This window comes from Diospyros lotus, chromosome 3 (genome assembly GCF_014633365.1).
Source record: "Diospyros lotus cultivar Yz01 chromosome 3, ASM1463336v1, whole genome shotgun sequence".
Classification (NCBI taxonomy): Eukaryota; Viridiplantae; Streptophyta; class Magnoliopsida; order Ericales; family Ebenaceae; genus Diospyros; species Diospyros lotus.
Genome location: NC_068340.1, coordinates 19503367 through 19526014, shown reverse-complemented (window position 1 = coordinate 19526014; position 22648 = coordinate 19503367). Strand labels below are relative to the sequence as shown.

Sequence of the window (22648 nt, the reverse complement as noted above, 5' to 3'; positions counted from 1 at the left end):
GCGAGGGTGAGGGAAGTAAAAGAGGGTGAGCGATGGCGAGAGAGGCAACGACTCAGCGGCGAGAGCGAGGGATAGAGACACGGCGAGGTACGAGCGAGAGAGGGTTAGGGTTTGCGCGTAGGGGTGATTTTGGAAGAGAAAGAGGTGAGGGGAAGATTTGGGTTGGGGCAGGGGGAATTTTGGGGGTGTTATATAAATCATATCCCCGACGGTTTCAAAATCGCTGGGGATGGGTCAACATAACCGGTGATTTTTTAAAACCGCCAGATATGTATATGCCATAGTCAACGGTTTTGAAAATCGCCTGGGATTGTGTTAAATCACCGGCGATTTACAAAATCGCCAGGGATTATGGTGTTTTCCCGACGGTTGTTTAAACTGCCAGGAAAATTTCGCCAGCAATACCAAACAACCGCCAGGAAAATTTCGCCAGTAATACCCATTTTTCTTGTAGTGTACCCTACCACAACCCGATTGGAAGGCCATGTTACAAGGGGAGGTTCAACATGATTCTTATTATTCTACGCTTTCTAAATCTTCTCCAAAGTCTTATCTTTTAAGGGATGGGTGTTGTTTAATATGGGAAGAATCTTTTTGAGTGCTAATTCTACCCTAATTCCTTTATTGTTAGTTGAATCCCTCACCAACTAGGGGACACTTTGGATACGAAAGGACTCCCAGCCACTTAACACATGATTTTTCTTGGCCGGGCATGCACACTGTTGTCAAAGCTTATATCAAGGAGTACGACTCCTACCAACACTATAAGTATGACAATACCAAACCATCAAGACGACTTCAACTGCTTTCGATTCTAGACCACATTTGGAGCGACATATCCATGGACTTTGTGGAGGGGTTGCCACCTTCCCATGACTACAATACTATTTTGGTGGTTGTTGATCGACTATCTAAGTATGCATATTTTTGTTGGGTTTGAAATACTATGGCACGCACCCAAGAGGGGGGTGAATTGGGTAAATAAAACTCGATGATAGAATTTGAAATCTTTTTGTTCCAAATGAGGTTTTAGTGATTTAAAACATAAATCATATAAAATAACAAATGCAAAGTTTAAAGAATATATAAAACAAGAAAGATAAAAGGCACAAAGGATTTATAGTGGTTCGGCTTAAACCAAGCCTAATCCACTACCTTAGCTCCCATTAAGGATTTTAAACCAATTCACTAAAACCTCATACTTAATCCAAGTAAACCATTTTGTAATACCCCAAGAGCTCAGAGAAGGGTAATATATATCGAGGATAAGTAAGGAATGAAACAACACTAGCTGGATACCTTTTGGGTTGAATATAAGAAAATAACTCCCAAGTTAAGCGTGCTTGAGTTGGGGAAGCTTAAGGATGGGTTACCCTTGGGAAGTTCGTGTAGACCCATCAAGGTAAGTTGTTCTGGTCTTTCTTATTACTCAATGCAAGATGTTACAGGTGGTATCAGAGCTAACCCGGGCCGTGTACTAGCCAAAGGCTAGGGGTACTAGACCGAGGACACTGGATTAGGGAGAGTTAAGACCAGTTGTAAGGTCGCATGACGAGGACGTTATGTGCTCAAGGGGGGGGGGGAGAATATAATACCCTAAGAGTCTAGAGAAGGGTAGTATATATCGAGAATAAGTAAGGAAGGAAATAACACCAGCCAGATACCTTTTGGGCTGAATGTAGGCAAAAAACTCCGGGATTAAGTGTGCTTGAGTTAGGAAAGGTTAAGGATGGGTGACCCTGGGAATTTCGCGTAAACCCATCAGGGTAAGTTGTTCCAGTCTTTCCTATCACTCGATACAGGATGTTACACCTCTAGTCCAAGACTAGAAAATTACAAACCTCTTATTTATACACAAGTAGGCCTTTTAGCTTACAAGCTAGGAAATACAAGGAGTAATACAGAAAATAGATTCTAAGAGATGAAACTCTAAGATTACAAGATCTCTCAAAAATCGCAAGGCTTGTAAAATAAATGATACAAAATGAATGTAAAGCCTTTGAGAGAAAAATGAATAAAACAATGAAACTCTTGAAGAATAAACACTTGTATGCTTGTAATGAACTCTCTTGCATCCCTTGAGTCATCCATTTATCTTCTATTTATAATGCATCTCGAGCCCATTCAAAAATATAGTTGTTTGAGAAGATAAACTAACCATTGGAAGCTGTTAGAGACAAACAATCGACATAAGAAAATGGTTAGTCACAAATTCAAGCCAATTACAAGACTTAGTCGATAGAATAAATGAGTTAGTCGATAGAATCACAATACAATATAAGACTTAGTCGACAAATTGAAGCCTTTTGTCGACAGAATGAATACATTGATTCTGTTAGTAGACAGAGCCTAAGGCTTAGTCAACATAATGAAGGCATTTAGTCGACAGATCATTGCCACTTAGTTGACTGATGCTACAAATTAGCCTTTAACTTCATTTTTCAATATTTTGAGATTTAATTGAAATTTAATAATTTATTTTTCCAATCTCCTAAATCATAAATAATACATATATATTGGAAAATACTTAGACCAAACATCTTTAAAACTTGAGAACCAATATGAAAAACTTTGGGGAAATAATATGAGTTCATTCAATTTGGTGCATCAAGATAATAATCATTAATAATTTCATCATCAAAACTATATCAAAGGTAAAACATCAATTTTGTCCCACTCAAATAACCCTGCACTACCTATACAATTGCCAAAGCATTTGTGGATCATGTGGTTCTACTTCATGGGATGGAGACTTCAATTGTGAGTGATTGACATTGTGTCTTTCTCAATTTTTTTTGGAAGGCACTCTTTAGTTGCACGACACATCCCTTAAGATGAGCTCCAGTTACCACCCCTAGACTAATGGTCAAACAGAGGTCGTGAACTGGACTCTTGAATAATACCTCTGGTGTTTCACCTTTGATTAGCCAAAGAAGTGGGTTGATTAACCAACCTTGCTCACTTATATTCTGGGTACCACAAAGGTCCACACTATTGATGGGTAATTGATGGATCGCATGGTGATTTTGAAAGAATTGCGTGGCAACTTGGTGGTGGCGCAAAACCAAATGAAATCTAAGGATGATAAAAAATGGCGGCAGGTCACATACAATGTTGGCGAATATGTTCTACTATGCCTGTTGCCCTATAAACAACACTCTGTAGTTAACCACAACTCTCATAAACTTTCCCCACGTTATTTCGGTCCTTTTTGCATTTTACAGCAAGTTGGTCCGATTGCGTATCAATTGGAACTTCCATCAAGTGACCATATTCATTATGTTTTTCACGTTAGTCTCTTAAAGAAATACATTGGTACGCCTCCTCTAGCCACATCGCCATTTCCTACTTCCACTGACGTGGATAATTCCTTGCCCCAACCTGAGTTTGTCTTGGCAACTCGCATCATCGCCAAGGAGAAGTATTGGCCACGAACTGAGATCCTAGTGAAGTGGGTGGGCTCACCAGCAGAGAATGCCACCTGGGGAGAATAAATGGCTATTTGCACAGGCCTACCCTAACTTTTCCCTTGAGGATAAGGGAACTCTGAGGGGGGAAGAAGTGATGTCGATGCTTTTCATGGGATGCATGGAGCCTTTGGACTAGGTAAAGATGATTACTCAAGGCCATACCTTTATTATTATTGCTGGTTATTATTTCTGCATTATTTCATGTTGTCATCGTTGGCTATTTCTCTTAGTGGGCCACGAAGTCCATATTCTAGGCAGTTGTTTAATTCCGTAAAGATCTGAAAGTGGTTATGTATTTAGCTCCAGGCATTTGTACAAAATTATTATGATGAATGAAAGCAATATTCCTCACCTCTTCCACTCTTCTTCCTCGTTTCCCCCTCTCTCCTCCCTTAATTGCCCTACCTATTATCAAGCTGGTATTAGTTTGTAGTAATCTTTAGGTTGAGTCTCAAACTATAGTTTCTTCTTTTCAGATACTTATGGATGGAATTCAGCACGTGAAAACTGTTGCAAATTTTATAACTGTGAAAGGATGGTTGGTTGATATCTCTTTAAATCAGCTTAAGGAAGTGGAAATGTGAGATGTGTGGGGTATAAGGGCTGAATTGGAGTTCATTAAACTTTTTTTAGGTAAATCGCCTGCCCTAGAGAAGATAGTTATTGGGACAAATGGCTTGTTCGATCACGAAGCTTTGAAGTTATTGCACGAGGTGATGAGATTTAGACCCTTATCACCTCTGGCAGAAGTCTATTATTCAAATCCAAATGATGATCTAGACGAGAACTATTATGATCTAGATGAAGATCCAGATGAGATTTAGCATATGGATTTTGTTCGCTTTGAGCATCAACAATTGTTTCTGTGAGCTGAGAAGATGATCTTTGTTTTGTTGTGTTGTGTTGCCAGTTCAAAGTCCAACAAAAGTTGCCAATCTCATCTCTCCTTTGTAAAATTTGCAGCTTGGGAATTTGGCCAAGTTATGAAATTTTGTACATATTCTTGGTATCAGACTTTTGTTTTGTTTTGTTTTGTTTTGTTTTATTACTAGTGTATACCCATGCCTAAAGGCACGGTGTAAATAATATTAAGATTAAAATACAATAATGTTCACTAATATTATAAAAAAAATCATAAACACTGAACAAAAAATAAAAATTAAAGTTATTATATACTCATTAATGTTTTATAATAATAAAAAAAAAAATCACTAAATCTATATAATAAAGCACATCAATAAGTGCTCTATAATATGAATAAATTAAATTAAAAATTAAATATCAAACAATACATACTAGCCCCGCCGGGACCCTTGGAGCCCCCGACTGTCCTTAGTCGGGGGCCTGCGGGTAATCTCGGACCGCCATTGCCCTCTGCTAGCCCTCGCAATGCGTCACCCCCATCCGTCGTCTTCCCTCCCGCCCTCCCTCATCGCCGTCTCACCTGCCGGCCCCCTACCAGTTTTCGACCCTCCTTTCCACCCCTCAAGCTGTTGCACCCGCTGATGGCATGGATGGGTGGGTCTGTGAGAGAAAAAAAGAAAGAGAGAGGCAATGAGTAAGGGAAATCATTTCATCATTTTTAAATATTTTTAAATAATCAAACAATGAATATAAACATGCATTAAGCTGAAAATCATTTCATCATTTTTAATGTCATGACTTTAGTGAAATAAAAAGAGGTCAAAATGTGGATACTCTATCAAAAAATTTGACAGGGTATCATTTGAAAATATGATGCAACAAATATATCAACATGTCTATAATTATTTATATATTTCATAATCATAATCAAATCATGTCATATGCACACTCAAATCCAATTATATACTAATTACCACAATACCATTCTTCCTACACAAACAACTATATCAATACTTGTAAAAGTGACAGACAAAATAAACTCATAAAATTTTTCAACCACAGACTACTTTAATCACAAAACAAAATGACATAAACTACTTGTAAATTAATCGCTATCTCAATGAATGAACAAAAACCAAGTAAGAGGTATTGAATTACATTTTGGATCACTAAAAAATTTGTTTAATTCAAAAACCATGTAATGAGAGAGTATTCTTTGAAAATGTAAATTGAAATTAATGTAAGAAATTTTCAATTTTTCGACAGAATATCCTTTAACATGCATACTAGTTAGTGCTACTGACATCAAATTATAACTATATAAGTAAAATAAATATTATACTGTCATACACCAAAATAGTGGGTTAAAACTTTACACACCTATATATATACACACAAACACACTTATATATATATATATATACACACACAAACACACATGGTTGCGGCCATGGCAGCCGCCACCGGCTGCCATTGCCTCGACCATCAATGGGGGGAATCCCGGTTCGTGGTCGAGAACTCTTTGATTTTTATATTATTTAAATTAAAAAAATATTATAATAAAATAAAAAAATAATAGATGTGTTTTTTTTTTTTTTGGATAATGCTCCATCACAGGCGCCCTTACCACACTAGCCCCATAACAAAGTATAGGAGTAAATCAGGAACCTGGTGGCCTTAGGTTTCGATCCCGGGTGTCATCCGCAAACGTGATGCACGGGGCACAAGGGGGGAGTCTCCAGGACCACCAGGTTATGCCCTGGGGGCATAGGTGTGTTTGTATGTATATATACTTGTGTTTCTGTCCATAATCAAAACCCGTTATAATCATAAATATTCTGAAGTTCACCATTTATCACTTGGAAAGTCCAAATATAAATTTATGCAAAAGGAAAATATTTAACAGATAACAAAGCCATTTTATAAGTAATAATAAATAATTATATCCCTTAAAAAGGTGCCCAAAAGAAAAAAGATTAATTCTCTTGCCATATTATACACAAATGTTAAAATGCCAAGTCTTCAATTTTTTTTCTTTTAGTTAAGAATTCTAGATATTGAAAAAAAAAATTGAATGAAAAAAATAGTCCCTTTTTTATTTAACAAAGTTATTTTTTTTTTCAGAATCATACAACAAATATATTACATTTGAATGGTATAATTTTTTTTTATAATAAAATGTTAAATACATTATTTTGAGTGTGTGAGTTTAACAAATCATCCTCACTTTCTTTTTGAATAGCTTCAAATAAATACTTTCAATGTATTTAAACTTTCACTTTCTTTTTAAATAGCCCCGCAACAAATTAGTTACCAAAAAATAGCTAAAAAAAAAACATAATAACAATTATACATGTATACAATTATGTCAAAACCCTATATGAACACATGTATATAACAATTGCATATGCAAGTAATAAATACACAAACACACGTATATATATAAACACACATGGCAGTCGCCGCCGTCGCCCACCATGGCTGCGGCCATCAATGGGGGAACCCCATTTCGAAGTCGAAAAACTTTGAGTTCCCGATCGTGAGTGGTCGGGAATCCTTTAATTAAAAAACGTAACTCAATAGGATAGATTACCCTATTGAATAGACAATACAAAAAAACGGGTTTATTGCGACAGTTTATCCAACATTTTCTGACGGTTTTCTCAAAATCGTAGCAAAATTCATTAATAATAAAATTGAAAAATAAATTTTGCGGCGGTTTTAATCAACCGCCGCAAAATTCATAAATTAAAAAATAAAAAATTAAATTTAGCGACGATTTTGCAAAACCGCAACTAAATTCATTAATAAAAAAATTCAAAAAAAATGAATTTGACAACGATTTTCTCAAAACTGCCGCAAAATTCATTAATAATAAAATTAAAAAATAAATTTTGCGGCGGTTTTAATCAACCGCCGCATAATTCAAAAATTAAAAAATAAAAAATTAAATTTTGCGGCGATTTTGCAAAACTGCCGCCAAATTCATTAATAAAAAAAATTAAAAAATAAATTTTGCGGCGGTTTTAATCAACCGCCGCAAATTTCAAAAATTAAAAAAATAAAAAATTAAATTTAGCAGCAGTTTTGTCAAAACCGCTTCCAAATTCAGTAATAAAAAAAATTCAAAAAACTTGAATTTGGCGGCGGTTTTATCAAAATCGTCGCAAAATTCCTTAATAATAAAATTGAGAAATAAATTTTGCGACGGTTTTAATCAATCACCGCAAAGTTTAGAAATTAAAAAATAAAAAATTAAATTTAGCGACAGTTTGGTTAAAGCTGTTGCCAAATTCAGAAATTAAAAAAATCAAAAAATAATTTTTTTTAAAAAATTAATAATTTAAAAATAAAATTAAATTAAATTTTAAAATATAATCTAAATTTTTTTATTTTTTAATCAATTAATTTATTTAATTTAATTAATTAGTTTAAAACATTTTATGTTCAATTAATTAATTTAATATGTTAACTCTTTTTTAGGTGTTTTTAGAGTTCAATTAATTAATTTAATTTAATTCAATTCAATAAAAAATAAAATTATTTTTTATTTTATTTAATTTGGAGTCAAGTGTAATTTTAAAAACTTGAATTTATGGGTCTAAAGGGAATTCTGAAAAATAGTGGTTCGATTACTTTATAATTAATATATGCAAATATATTACAAGGTGGCTTTGAGACGGATTTTGAGATGTAAACTAATCCGTCTCTAATTAGAGACGGATTCAGAGACGGAAACTAATTCATTTTTAATTTGAGATGGATTTTTAAGTCAAATTTATTTTTTCTTAAAATCCGTCTTAATTTGAGACAAAAAAATTTCCATCTCAAAATCCCTCTCAAATTGAGACGGATTTTGAGATGGAAATTTTTTTCCCTCTCAAATTTATAAAATGTAAATTTTTTATCTATAGATATAGAAATTAAATTCTAAATATATAAATTATTATATTTCATGTGCATAAAATATAAAATAAAATATATATACATGTAAACTAATTTATATAAATATTTATAAATTAAAATATATATTCAATGTATAATAATTAACTATTTGTAATAGTTATTAAATATATACAAAATGAAAAAAAAGGAGAGGAGGGAGAGAAATGGGCACATTCATATTTTAAAAAAGAAATTAGTATATGAATTATATTTTTTTTAATGTGAAAAGGTATATTAAAATTGAATTGAATAATATTTAGAGAATATATAAATACTATTCTTATATTGAAAAGATGATATAAGTATTTTTAGATTGATGATAGAGTCAAGAAAAATACATTAAATCTCAAAAAACTTGTTATATCATATAATTTTATAATAACTTATTGAATTAAAAATAACAATACATCTAATATGATCAGAATGTACATTTCTCTATATAATATACAAGAATCTCTATATATATAGTATACATCAAACATGACTTTGATTAATAATATATTTAGTATTATCTTTATCTACATTGTGTTTGATTAATCAATAAATGCAATGCATTGTGTTGTGTTTGATTAATTAAGCATTACAATGTTTAATTAATTATAAATATATGAATTAACTTAAATTCATATGATCGAGACATGAAATTTAAAAAAACACCAACAGTGTCAATGGTTGAGATCAAATACTCAACATATTTTCTCCCCAAAATCATCTCATCCTCCATCACCTCATAGGTATCATAACCATTGTCAAAGAGACAGGCGACGAGACAGATAGCCGATCACTTTCCCAAATCCATGGCATGGTCACTTCCTTTTCAGTTTTTCCTTTTAACTCTCTCTTCACTTCAAACATCTCCTGCCACAACCACAGTCACAACCATCGAGTTCTTTGTAATCAACGCTCAGATGGCTTGCAATAGTGTAAGTTTTAAAAAAACTTAACTGGGCTTAATCCAAAAGAACTCGACCGGGCTTAATCTGTGAATTAAGCCCGATCGAGTTACTTCGCTTATTCATTTGTTGTGTCTTGGAGGTTATAAAATCAAATTAGAAATTAGCTTATTCATTTGTTATCTTTTCTTAAGAAAATAAATAAATTAATAAATAGATGATATTTTAAAAAATTAAAAATCTAATATTACGTCGTAATGCCTAATTTGATGTCTACTTTAGGAGTATTCATTCGATTTAAACTGGTTCAATTTGATCTTAACTAGTCCAAACTATTTTATTTTTTTGTTTTTAATATATATATATATATATCATCCAAACAAAATTTTTTATAAATAATATATGTACATCAAAATAGAGAAAGAAGAAAGGGATGGAATAGGAATTTTAATATTTATTATAAATGTATATTATTAATAAATAATTAATATTGTTTATTGTGATAATTTAAAATAATATATATAAATATAATTATTAAAAATAAATAACCCCAATTAGTTTTCAATCTTAATTAGATAAGTGACCAGATTAGACAAAAACTAATTATAGCCAACAAGGGAAGGGGATGGATAGAGGTTCGATAGATTTATAATATATTTTTAAATAAATATTAATTTAATTCAATAATTTAAATTATTTTATTATTATATTATTAATTATCATAATTATAAATTATTATATTTTTATCAATTAAATAATTAATAATATTATTTTTATAAATTATTTTATTGTTATTTAACAAATAAATATTAAAAAAAAAATTGAAAATGTGGGCGGGAATTACTCCCGCCGTCTCTCTCTCCCTCTCTCCCCCCCCCCTTCTTTCCCAAATATAACCCTAACTCACCCCTCTCCCCCACTTCTCTCTCTCTCTCTCTCTCCTGTGAACTACTCTCGCCGTCGACCTATTCGCCGCCTCCGCCGCTACCTCCTCCTCCAGCTCGATTGGGCTCCGCCTTTGCCGCTGCCAAATCCGCCTCTGGGCGCCGCCTTCGCCGCTGCCAAATCCGTCTTCGCCGCTGCTAGATCCACCTCTGGTCGTCGCCGTTGCCTCCGCCTCTGGTCGCCGCAACTACCGCCGCCTCCAGCTCGATCGGGCTTCGCCTCTGTCATTTCCAGATCCGCCTCCGCCTTCATCGCTGCCAGATCCGCCTCAAAGGTATATATATATTATGTGTGTATATGTATTCTGTGTGTATGTATATTCTGTGTGTGTATATATTTTGTGTGTATATGTTAACAGTTGTGTGTATTAATCTATACTTATTCGCTATTGTAGCATATCATATATATGCTACAACTTATTCGTTGTTTGATCTATCTTTGTGAGTATTAATCTACACTGACGGACATGTGTTGCTTTCTCATTATGTATAGTTTTGTTTTCTTTTTCATTAGTTCTATATATATGTTTTGTATGCCGATTTGGTTTTTATGTTTTGTACCTTGACCACAGGCATTCCACCAATGGATAATAGAACCAAACCCAGTGCAGATGCGGAAGATCCTCCTCAAAATCAATCGGATATCCCACAACCAAAAATGTCTTTGTGGCTAACCAAACTAACATCGGGTATTTGCTTTAGTTATTCAGCTTTATTTTGGTTTTGTTATCACATAATAGTATGTAAATTCTCTGCACAAGCATCATGGTGCTTGCAGGTTGCTTTACCAATAAAAAGGATGCTTTATAGTACAAGCACTAGAGCGTTATAGATTCACTTCTATTTGGAGAAGATTTGCTGAGAGAGAATTTTTCTTTGATTGAAAACTGTAAGAACAACTCTATCAAAAATATTTTTTATTTGGTTAATAGAGAGAATTTCTTCTATACTTCTAAATCATTCTTAAGGCTTGTTTATTAGACGAAAAAACTTTAAGACTTTTGAGGGGAGGAATTCATATTTGACCTAATTCAAATGTATAAGATCGTTTTTGTACTTTTCATAGAAAAAAAAACGTTTTTGACTATTCAAACAAACTAATTACACCTTATAGCCACTTTTATGCAAGATACCAAAAATACCCTTAATGAGATTTTAAAATAGAAAGCCCACATTATCCTTAGTCTATTTTACCAAAATACCCTTGTCTCTTTCATATAACTTTTCTTCTCTCTCATCTTTCAACATTCACGTTACTTTCTTTCTCTCCATTATCAAACTATCAAAACTCAGTAATTCTTCATACATTCAATCTTTTTACTTGTTGGGTCATTCGATCTTCTTCATCAATCGCAGCGACCTTACTGAAGTCCCATTCAACAAGTTTTTTTCTCTCCAACAAACAATTTCACTCAATCTCAAGATATCAATTTGATTTGTATTTTTTTTATTTTTTAAGATAATTTTTGTGTTCACATTGTTTATTAATGCTGTGTAGAATTATTGTGATCGTGAATAGAATATATTTTGATAGATATCATTCTAAATCTGTACTAATTTGGGTGACAAAAAAAAAATTCGAAACTGCACATCGTTATCGGGTTTTGTGGGCCACAAAGCCCGATCGGGCTTTGTGACCCACAAAGTCCCCCATCAGGCCTTGTGGTTCACGAAGCCCGATCGGGCTTTGTCCCATCGGGCTTTGTGGCCCACAAAGTCCCCATCAGGCTTTGTGGCCCACAAAGCCCAAAAATAATTTTTTTCAATTTTTCTTGACTTTTTATTTAAATTAGTGTGTTCCATTAATAGTAAAATGATGTTTTTTTACATTTATTGGGTTAATTGAATGTATATATGACAACAAAAGTCATTATCTTTCACTTTGTGTGAGAAATGTCCATCCACTATGAATACAACCAATACATGATCAATTGTTCTAGTTAATATTGGACAAAACAAATATAATGCTACAATAATAAACTTACTCAAGAATAAAAGTATAATTTCTTAACAATAATTTATATTTTCAGATTATTATTGGGCAACTTAAAAAAATCCCATTGCAAAAAAAAAAAAAAAATGGGCTTTATGGCCCACAAAGTCTCTCATCGGGCTTTGTGACCCACAAAGTCCCCCATCGGGCCTTGTGGTTCACGAAGCCCGATCGGGTTTTGTCCCATCGGGTTTTGTGGCCCACAAAGTCCCCCATCGAGCTTTGTGGCCCACAAAGCCCGAAATGATTTTTTTTTTTATTTTCTTGATTTTTTCTTCAAATTAGTGTGTTCTTTTAGCACTAAAATGATGTCTTTTTACGTTTATTGAGTTAATTGAATGTATATATCCCAAGAAACATCATTATCTTTCACTTTGTGTGAGAATGTCCACTCATTATCAACACAACGAATACATGATCAATTGTTCTAACTAATATTGGACAAACCAAATATAATGCTATGATAATAAACTTACTCAAGAATAAAAGTGTAATTTCTTAATAATAATTTATTTTTTGAGACTACTAGTGGACAACTTAAAAAAATCTCATTGCAAAAAAAAAAATTAAAAAAATCAAGCTTTGCGGCCAACAAAATCTCCCATCGGGCTTTGTGACCCACAAATTCCCCTATCGGGCCTTGTGGTCCATGAAGCCCTATCGGGCTTTGTCCCATCGGGCTTTGTGGCACACAAAGCCCGAAAATAAATTTTTTAAATTCTCTTGAATTATTTTTCAAATTAGCATGTTCCATTAGAATTAAAATGATGTCTTTTTACGTTTATTGGGTTAATTGAATGTATATATCACAACAAACATTATTATCTTTCACTTTGTGTGAGAATGTCCATCAACTATCAACACAACCAATTCATGATCAATTGTTCTAGCTAATATTGGACAAAACAAATATAATGCTACGATAATAAACTTACTCAAGAATAAAAGTGTAATTTTTTAACAATAATTTATTTTTTGAGACTACAAGTGGGCAACTTAAAAAAATCTCATTGAAAAAAAAAAGAAAAAAAAAATCTGGCTTTGTGGCCCACAAAGTCTCTCATTGGGCTTTGTGACCCACAAAGTCCCCCATCGGGCCTTGTGGTCCATGAAGCCCGATCGGGCTTTGTCCCATCGGGCTTTGTGGCACACAAAGCCCGAAAATAATTTTTTTTAAATCTTCTTGATTTTTTTTTTTTTCAAATTAGTGTGTTCCATTAGCATTAAAATGATGTCTTTTTACGTTTATTGGGTTAATTAAATGTATATATCACAACAAACATCATTATCTTTCACTTTGTGTGAGAATGTCCATCCACTATCAACAACACCAATACATGATCAATTATTCTAGCTAATATTGGAAAAAACAAATATAATGCTACGATAATAAACTTACTCAATAATAAAAGTGTAATTTCTTAATAATAATTTATTTTTTGAGACTACTAGTGGGCAACTTAAAAAAATTTCATCGCAAAAAAAAAAAAAAAAAAAAAATCGGGCTTTGTGGCCTAATAAGTCTCTCATCGGGCTTTGTGACCCACAAAGTCCCCCATCGGGCCTTGTGGTCCACAAAGCCCGTTCGGGCTTTGTCCCATCGGGCTTTGTGGCCCACAATGCTCGAAAATGATTTTTTAAAAAAAAAAATTGATTTTTTTTTTCAAATTAGTGTGTTCCATTAGCATTAAAATGATGCCTTTTTACATTTATTGGGTTAATTGAATGTATATATCACAACAAACATCATTATCTTTCAATTTGTGTGAGAATGTCCATTCACTATCAACAACACCAATACATGATCAATTGTTCTAGCTAATATTAAACAAAACAAATATCGTGCTACGATAATAAACTTACTCAAGAATAAAAATGTAATTTCATAACAATAATTTATTTTTTGAGACTACTAGTGGGCAACTTAAAAAAATCTCATTGCAAAAAAAAAAAGCAAAAAAAAAAAAAAAAATCGGGCTTTGTGGCCCACAAAGTCTCCCATCGGGCCTTATGGTCCACGAAGCCCGATCGGGCTTTGTCCCATCGGGCTTTGTGGCCCACAAAGCCCGAAAATATTTTTTTTAAATTTTCTTGATTTGTTTTTTCAAATTAGTGTGTTCCATTAGTATTAAAATGATGTCTTTTTATGTTTATTGGGTTAATTGAATGTATATATCACAACAAATATTATTATCTTTCACTTTGTATGATTATGTCAATCCACCATCAACACAACCAATACATGATCAATTGTTTTAGCTAATATTGGACAAAACAAATATAATGCTATGATAAAAACCTTACTCAAGAATAAAAGTATAATTTCTTAACAATAATTTATTTTTTGAGACTATTAGTGGGCAACTTAAAAAAATCTCATTGAACAAAAACAAAAAAAAAAATCGGGCTTTGTGGCCCAAAAAGTCTCTCATCGGGCTTTGTGACTCAGAAAGTCCCCCATCGGGCCTTGTGGTCCACAAAGCCTGATCGGGCTTTGTCCCATCGGGCTTTGTGGCCCACAAAGCCCGAAAATATATTTTTTAAATTTTCTTGATTTTTTTTTTCAAATTAGTGTGTTCCATTAGTATTAAAATGATGTCTTTTTATGTTTATTGGATTAATTGAATGTATATATCACAACAAATATTATTATCTTTCACTTTGTGTGATTATGTCAATCCACTATCAACACAACTAATACCTGATCAATTGTTTTAGCTAATATTGGAGAAAACAAATATAATGCTACGATAATAAACTTACTCAAGAATAAAAGTTTAATATCTTAACAATAATTTATTTTTTGAGAATACTAGTGGGCAACTTAAAAAAATCTCATTGCAAAAAAAAAGAAAAAAAAATGGGGCTTTGGGGCCCACAAAGTCTCTTATCGGGCTTTGTGACCCACAAAGTCCCCCATCGGGCCTTGTGGTCCATGAAGCCCGATCGGGCTTTGTCCCATCGGGCTTTGTGGCCCACAAAGCCCGAAAATATTTTTTTTTTAAATCTTATTGATTTTTTTTTTTAAAATAAGTGTGTTCCATTAGTATTAAAATGATGTGTTTTTACGTTTATTGGGTTAATTAAATGTATATATCACAACAAACATCATTATTTTTCACTTTGTGTGAGAATGTCCATCCACTATCAACAACACCAATACATGATCAATTATTCTAGCTAATATTGGACAAAACAAATATAATGCTACGATAATAAACTTACTCAATAATAAAAGTGTAATTTTTTAATAATAATTTATTTTTTGAGACTACTAGTGGGCAACTTAAAAAAATCCCATTGCAAAAAAAAAAAAAAAAAAAAATCGGGCTTTGTGGCCCAATAAGTCTCTCATCGGGCTTTGTGACCCACAAAGTCCCCCATCGGGCCTTGTGGGTCATGAAACCCGTTCGGGCTTTGTCCCGTCGGGCTTTGTGGCCCACAATGCCCGAAAATGATTTTTTTTAAATTTTTTTGATTTTTTTTTCAAATTAGTGTGTTCCATTAGCATTAAAATGATGTTTTTTTACATTTATTGGGTTAATTGAATGTATATATCACAACAAACATCATTATCTTTCAATTTGTGTGATAAATGTCCATCCACTATCAACAACACCAATACATGATCAATTGTTCTAGCTAATATTAAACAAAACAAATATAATGCTATGATAATAAACTTACTCAAGAATAAAAGTGTAATTTCATAACAATAATTTATATTTTGAGACTACTAGTGGCAACTTAACAAAATCTCATTGAAAAAAAAAAAAAAAAGCAAAAAAAAGAAAAATCTGGCTTTGTGGCCCACAAAGTCTCTCATCGGGCTTTGTGACCCACAAAGTCCCCCATCGGGCCTTGTGGTCCACGAAGCCCGATCGGGCTTTGTCCCATCGGGCTTTGTGGCCCACAAAGCCCAAAAATATTTTTTTTAAATTTTTTTGATTTTTTTTTTCAAATTAGTGTGTTCCGTTAGCATTAAAATAATGTCTTTTTATATTTATTGGGTTAATTGAATGTATATATCACAACAAACATCATTATCTTTCAATTTGTATGAGAATGTCCATCCACTATCAACAACACCAATACATGATCAATTGTTCTGGCTAATATTAAACAAAACAAATATAATGCTACGATAATAAACTTACTCAAGAATAAAAGTGTAATTTCATAACACTAATTTATTTTTTGAGACTACTAGTGGGCAACTTAAAAAAATCTCATTGCAAAAAAAAAAAAAAAAAAAAAAACAAAAAAAACAAAACAAAAAAATCGGGCTTTGTGGCCCACAAAGTCCCCCATCGGGCCTTATGGTCCACGAAGCCCGATCGGGCTTTGTCCCATCGGTCTTTGTGGCCCACAAAGCCCGAAAATATATTTTTTTAAATTTTCTTGATTTTTTTTTTTCAAATTAGTGTGTTCCATTAGTATTAAAATGATGTCTTTTTATGTTTATTGGGTTAATTGAATGTATATATCAGAACAAATATTATTATCTTTCACTTTGTATGATTATGTCAATCCACCATCAACACAACCAATACATGATCAATTGTTTTAGCTCATATTGGACAGAACAAATATAATGCTATGATAATAACCTTACTCAAGAATAAAAGTATAATTTCTTAACAATAATTTATTTTTTGAGACTACTAGTGGGCAACTTAAAAACAATCTCATTGCAACAAAAACAAAAAAGAAGCAAAAAAAAAAAAAAAATCGGGTTTTGTGGCCCAAAAAGTCTCTCATCGAGCTTTGTGACTCACAAAGTCCCCCATCGGGCCTTGTGGTCCACAAAGCCCGAAAATATTTTTTTTAAATTTTCTTGATTTTTTTTCAAATTAGTGTGTTCCATTAGTATTAAAATGATGTTTTTTTATGTTTATTGGGTTAATTGAATGTATATATCACAACAAATATTATTATCTTTCACTTTGTGTGATTATGTCAATCCACTATCAACACAACCAATACATGATCAATTGTTTTAGCTAATATTGGACAAAAGAAATATAATGCTACGATAATAAACTTACTCAAGAATAAAAGTGTAATTTCTTAACAATAATTTATTTTTTTAGAATACTAGTGGGCAACTTAAAAAAATCTCATTGCAAAAAAAGAAAAAAAAAAAAATCGGGCTTTGTGACCCACAAAGTCTCTCATCGGGCTTTGTGACCCACAAAGTCCCCCATCGGGCCTTGTGGTCCACGAAGCCCGATCGGGCTTTGTCCCATCGGGCTTTGTGGCCCACAAAGTTCGAAAATAATTTTTTTTAAATCTTCTTGATTTTTTTTTTCAAATTAGTGTGTTCCATTAACATTAAAATGATGTCTTTTTTACATTTATTGAGTTAATTAAATGTATATATCACATCAAACATCATTATCTTTCATTTTGTGTGAGAATGTTCATCCACTATCAACAACACCAATACATGATCAATTATTCTAGCTAATATTGGACAAAACAAATATAATGCTACGATAATAAACTTACTCAATAATAAAAGTGTAATTTCTTAACAATAATTTATTTTTTGAGACTACTAGTGGGCAACTTAAAAAAATCCCATTGCAAAAAAAAAAAAAAAAAAAAAAAAAAAAAAAAAGGGGCTTTGTGGCCCAATAAGTCTCTCATCGGGCTTTGTGACCCACAAAGTTGCCCATCGGGCCTTGTGGTCCACGAAGCCCGTTCGGGCTTTGTCCCATCGGGCTTTGTGGCCCACAATGCCCGAAAATATTTTTTTTTTAATTTTTTTGATTTTATTTTTTAAATTAGTGTGTTCTATTAGCATTAAAATGATGTCTTTTTACGTTTATTGGGTTAATTGAATGTATATATCACAACAAACATCATTATCTTTCAATTTGTGTGAGAATGTCCGTCCACTATCAACAACACCAATACATGATCAATTGTTCTAGCTAATATTGGACAAAACAAAAATAATGCTACGATAATAAACTTACTCAAGAATAAAAGTGTAATTTCTTAACAATAATTTATTTTTTGTGATTACTAGTGGGCAACTTAAAAAAATCCGATTGCAAAAAAAAAAAAAAAAAAAAAAAAAAAATCGGGCTTTGTTGCCCATAAAGTCTCCCATAGGGCTTTATGACCCACAAAGTTTCCCATCGGGCCTTGTGTTGGACGAAGCCCGATCGGGCTTTGTCCCATCGGACTTTGTGGCCCCCAAAACCCAAAAATGAATTTTTAAAATTTTCTTGATTTTTTCTTCAAATTAGTGTGTTCTATTAGCACTAAAATGATGTCTTTTTACGTGTATTGGGTTAATTGAATGTATATATCACAACAAACATCATTATCTTTCACTTTGTGTGAGAATATCCATCCACTATCAACACTAGGGGTGTTCAAAAAAACTGGTGTATCGCGGAAACCGGCCAAACCGAACCGAACCAAACCGATCCAATCGTTTTTTTTTTTTGGCGGTCGAAAACGGTTTGGATTCTGTCCAAACCGCACGGTTTACGGTTTGGACAGTTTGCGGTTCGGTTTTAAACCGAACTGCCCAAGAAATTAATAAAAAAAATTATAAAAAAATTATTATTATAAAAATTTAATAATTGGTAGCCGATCCTATTTATTTTTTACACTATTTTGTCTTTATTTTTTGCTCCTATTTATTTACATTTAATTGTCTTTATTTTCCAATATTTGTGTCTTTATTTATCATTTTTAAATATATTTTTTAGTGATTTTAAATAGTATTTCAAACCGCGATAAACCGCACCAAACCAGACCGCAAATGGGGTCTGGTTTGGTGCGATTTGGCCGAACCCAAATTAGACCGTAGTCTGGTTTGGTTGAAAAATCGCACTAGCGGTTTGGCGTGCTGAAAATGATTCAGACCGGCCAAATCGCACCACGAACACCCCTAATCAACACAACCAATACATTATCAATTGTTCTAGATAATATTGGACAAAACAAAGATAATGCTATGGTAATAAACTTACTCAAGAATAAAAGTGTAATTTCTTAACAATAATTTATTTTTTGATACTATTATTGGGCAACTTTGAAAATATCTCATTGCAAAAAAAAAAAAAAAAAAAAAAATCGGGCTTTGTAGGCCACAAAGTTCGCCATCGGGTTTTGTGGTCCACAAAGCTCAAAAATGAAAATTTTTAATTATTTTTTATTTTTTTTTCGTATTAGTGTGTTCCATTAACATTAAAAATTTAAAAAATAATAATTATTCGAAAAATGTATTTAGTAGTAAATTATTTTTTTAGAGGAAACCGAACATGTGTTCGAAATCGAACCAGTTATTAAAATATTAAAAAAAATAATTAAAAAATAATAGTAATTACTAGAAAATAATAATAATTTAATAGTTGAAAATTTATTATCATAATTATGATTTGCAATTTTTATTACAATTTAAAAATTAAATAATAATCATTGAATAACAATTTTTCAATTATATATTTAATAATACATATATATTTAATTTTTTTAATTATTATTAGTTAATTTATTTTATTTATATGTAATAATACATATATATTTAATAATTAAAAAGAGGTGGAGGTTTATCGGGTTTGTTGTGGGGGTTAAATAGAAATTTAACCCTTTTATTTTTTTTTGTATTGAGTGTAGTTTGGGAATTCACTATCTTTGTCTTTATTCTTAATTTTTAATAAAAGTAGATTGTTGAAAAGTCAAAGGTTATGGTTCAAAGTGGTAAAGTGGCTATTTTTTGCAACTATTTGTTTGGAGGGGTAAAAACGTTTTTTTTGTAAAAAAGGGGATAAAAACGAATTTTGTATTTATGAGGGGGTTAATTTTTACAATTTCCACACTTTTGAGTGTCTTGTTGTCATTGGTAGTTACTTAAACGATTTGAGTATGTTTTGTATATAACGCATTCATATATAAGCTTCTTTGTATATTAATTATAAAAGTTATTTTGAAATACCCAGTGCACACATCTTGAAGTAATACCTTTAGCATTGTTCGCAGATTTTTAATTGAAGTGAATCATGGAGTGACGTACGTGATTTCTACACAAACATTGACCAGGTTTATTCAAATCTCCGAAACTTCAACCTAGAGCATAACTATGAGTTGTAAGTTTGTGCACCTTCAATCGGATGAACATGGGATAGAAAATTATCTCAAAATATATAAAAAGACTTGAATTGTCCCAAATATTAGTAAATTAAGAAACAATTTTTGATTAAGGAACAGAGAAATGTTTACTTGTTGGATGTATCTTTGTTGAGATGTGCAACTTCTGTTGCTATATTTGTGCTGGAAAAGATACAGAAAATATCTTTAACTGTTAGTTAATTTCTTTTGAATTTGAGTTGCGTAGTTTGAATGATTCAATTCAGTTTGAGTTCAAGTCAAATTAGTTCCTATTTTTTTAAGAGAAAATTATGTTTTTTTTTGTTGATGTATTGTTATAAATTAAGTCAGTTTAATGAGAATTAATCATCAGTTTTTCAACCATCTGTTGTAGTCTTTGTTATCTAATTTCCTTGTTAATTCCTACAATCTTCTTACCTTCAAGAGAGTTAATTGCTCATTCTCGTTTGCTTAATGTAGGTCCCATCTTTAAATTCTTCATCTACTCATCTTTAAATTCTTAATCTCCTCTTATACTTTATTTTTTGGATCAACTTCTTACTCTTAATACTTTTAAGTCTATTGTTCTGCAGGGTACAGAAGGATGTCTTTAGTCTCAGAGCACCCTATACACATGACCTCATACGAAAGGATGGAAAAATGCTATCTCAGTTCTTTTGTGTGTCCAAAGGTAAAATTATGAACCGAAGTTCTACCAACCAGCCAGAATGTGACTTAGGATGATGCAGTATTGCATCTACACAACATTATAGATGGTTCTGAAGTCTCTGTAAATAGTTTTTTAAAATGGTTTGGAACAAATAGTCTTTTTTTTTTTTGGTTAAGTAAATGAATAGGCTCTTCATCCTGACAGAATGATATTTAGGTTGCATATTTTCTAATGCTCTTTGATTATGATTTATTGTTCATTTGGATGTCACAATACAATATTCCTGAAATGGGAAGACATGAAATCCTATGTTTCTAATAGGGGGTTTTAAGGATTAAAATTGTTGTTGGCATTGTTTCAAGAATCTATTTCCGATTGAAGTTAGGAGGGTAACTGAGATTAGAGTAGTTTATCTGAAGGTCCTCCTTTGCCTCGTCTGCAAGATGAGCTCTGATTCCTTTTCTTTCTTCATTTTATTTTTCTCTAGTTCTGTGCTTTGTTGAGCTATTTTGCCTGTTTTCTTTGAGGTTGGTGAACGGCCTACAATTCCATTCAATGGATTTGGTTTTTTCCTTTTTGTGGGTAACTGAAGCTGTGTGATCTTTTGATCCAGATTGCTTGCTTAAGTGTTCCTGGCCTATTCTGCGTTATTACTTTGCTGTTTTAAAATTTAAGAAAAAGAGAACGGTCCCACCTTGCAGGCTGTTTCACACACAATGAACACTGAGCTCTCTGACTCTTGAAATACCGTGTTAATCCAGTTGTATATTCTTGATTGTATTATGAATTGTTATGAATTGCATTTAAGTGATTGGTGGGTCCATTGTCGGCTTTGTGAATTTATTTGGGATAAATGATTTGCTTTAGTGATGTCTAAATTTAAAAGGAGTATTAAAATTTTGTAGAATTTAAAAACAAGTATGAGAAAGCAAAGAAAAATTAGGTCTCAAATGTCGGGGGCCACAATTGTCGAGCTCATTGGTAGAACAGATTTAGGAAGCTATTAAGACAATTATGAAATCCTTTTACAATCACCTGTCAGCCATTCAAGGTAGATTGTCTCCCTGTCCATGTCTTCATCATCACCACCCCTAGATCTTTCGGATTATTAAGAGTATCCGTTATTTATATGGATGATAGAATTTATTATGTATTTTACTATTTATGAATGTGTAATTAGTATGAATAGATTTTACAATGTATTTTTAATATTTATGGATGATGTGTATTATTTTATGGATTTATTGTATTGTATGAATGATTTTTTTTAGTTCGTATATTGTGTTTATTAGGTTGAATTTTGAAATTTTTTAAAAATTATTATTTTTTAATTATATTTATATTTGAGACAGATTTAGAGATAGAAAAATCCGTCACAAAATCTCTATTAAATTATGGAAAATTATTGTGGAAAAATTCATCTTAAATTTGAGATGGATTTAGAGATATAATTTCTTATCTTTAAATTCTTTTTAAATTGAAATAGATTTTGAGATGAAAAAATTCGTTTTAAATTTAAGATGAAAAAATTTGTCTAAAAACTTTCTCGTATTTAGAGACGCAAATAGCGGCGATTTCAAAACTATTGCAAAAAATTACTAAAATCGTCGTTAAATTATTTTTTATAATTAAATTTAATATTAAATTAAATAATTTAATATTAAATTCAATTAATTTTAGCGACGGTTAAAATCGTCGCTAATTGCTGCGGTTTCCAAATCGCCGTTAATTTAATATTAAATTTAATTAATTTTAAC

At 32.0% G+C, this 22648-nt stretch overlaps 1 long non-coding RNA gene across 1 annotated transcript; it reads left to right on the top strand.

Moving 5' to 3' along the window:
- The first annotated feature begins 10294 nt into the window (after positions 1-10294).
- On the top strand, positions 10295-21926 carry LOC127797744 (uncharacterized). The gene is made up of 3 exons (XR_008022274.1): positions 10295-10391; positions 10689-10805; positions 20815-21926. It is a non-coding gene; the product is annotated as an uncharacterized LOC127797744 (long non-coding RNA).
- Positions 21927-22648: the final 722 nt, after the last annotated feature.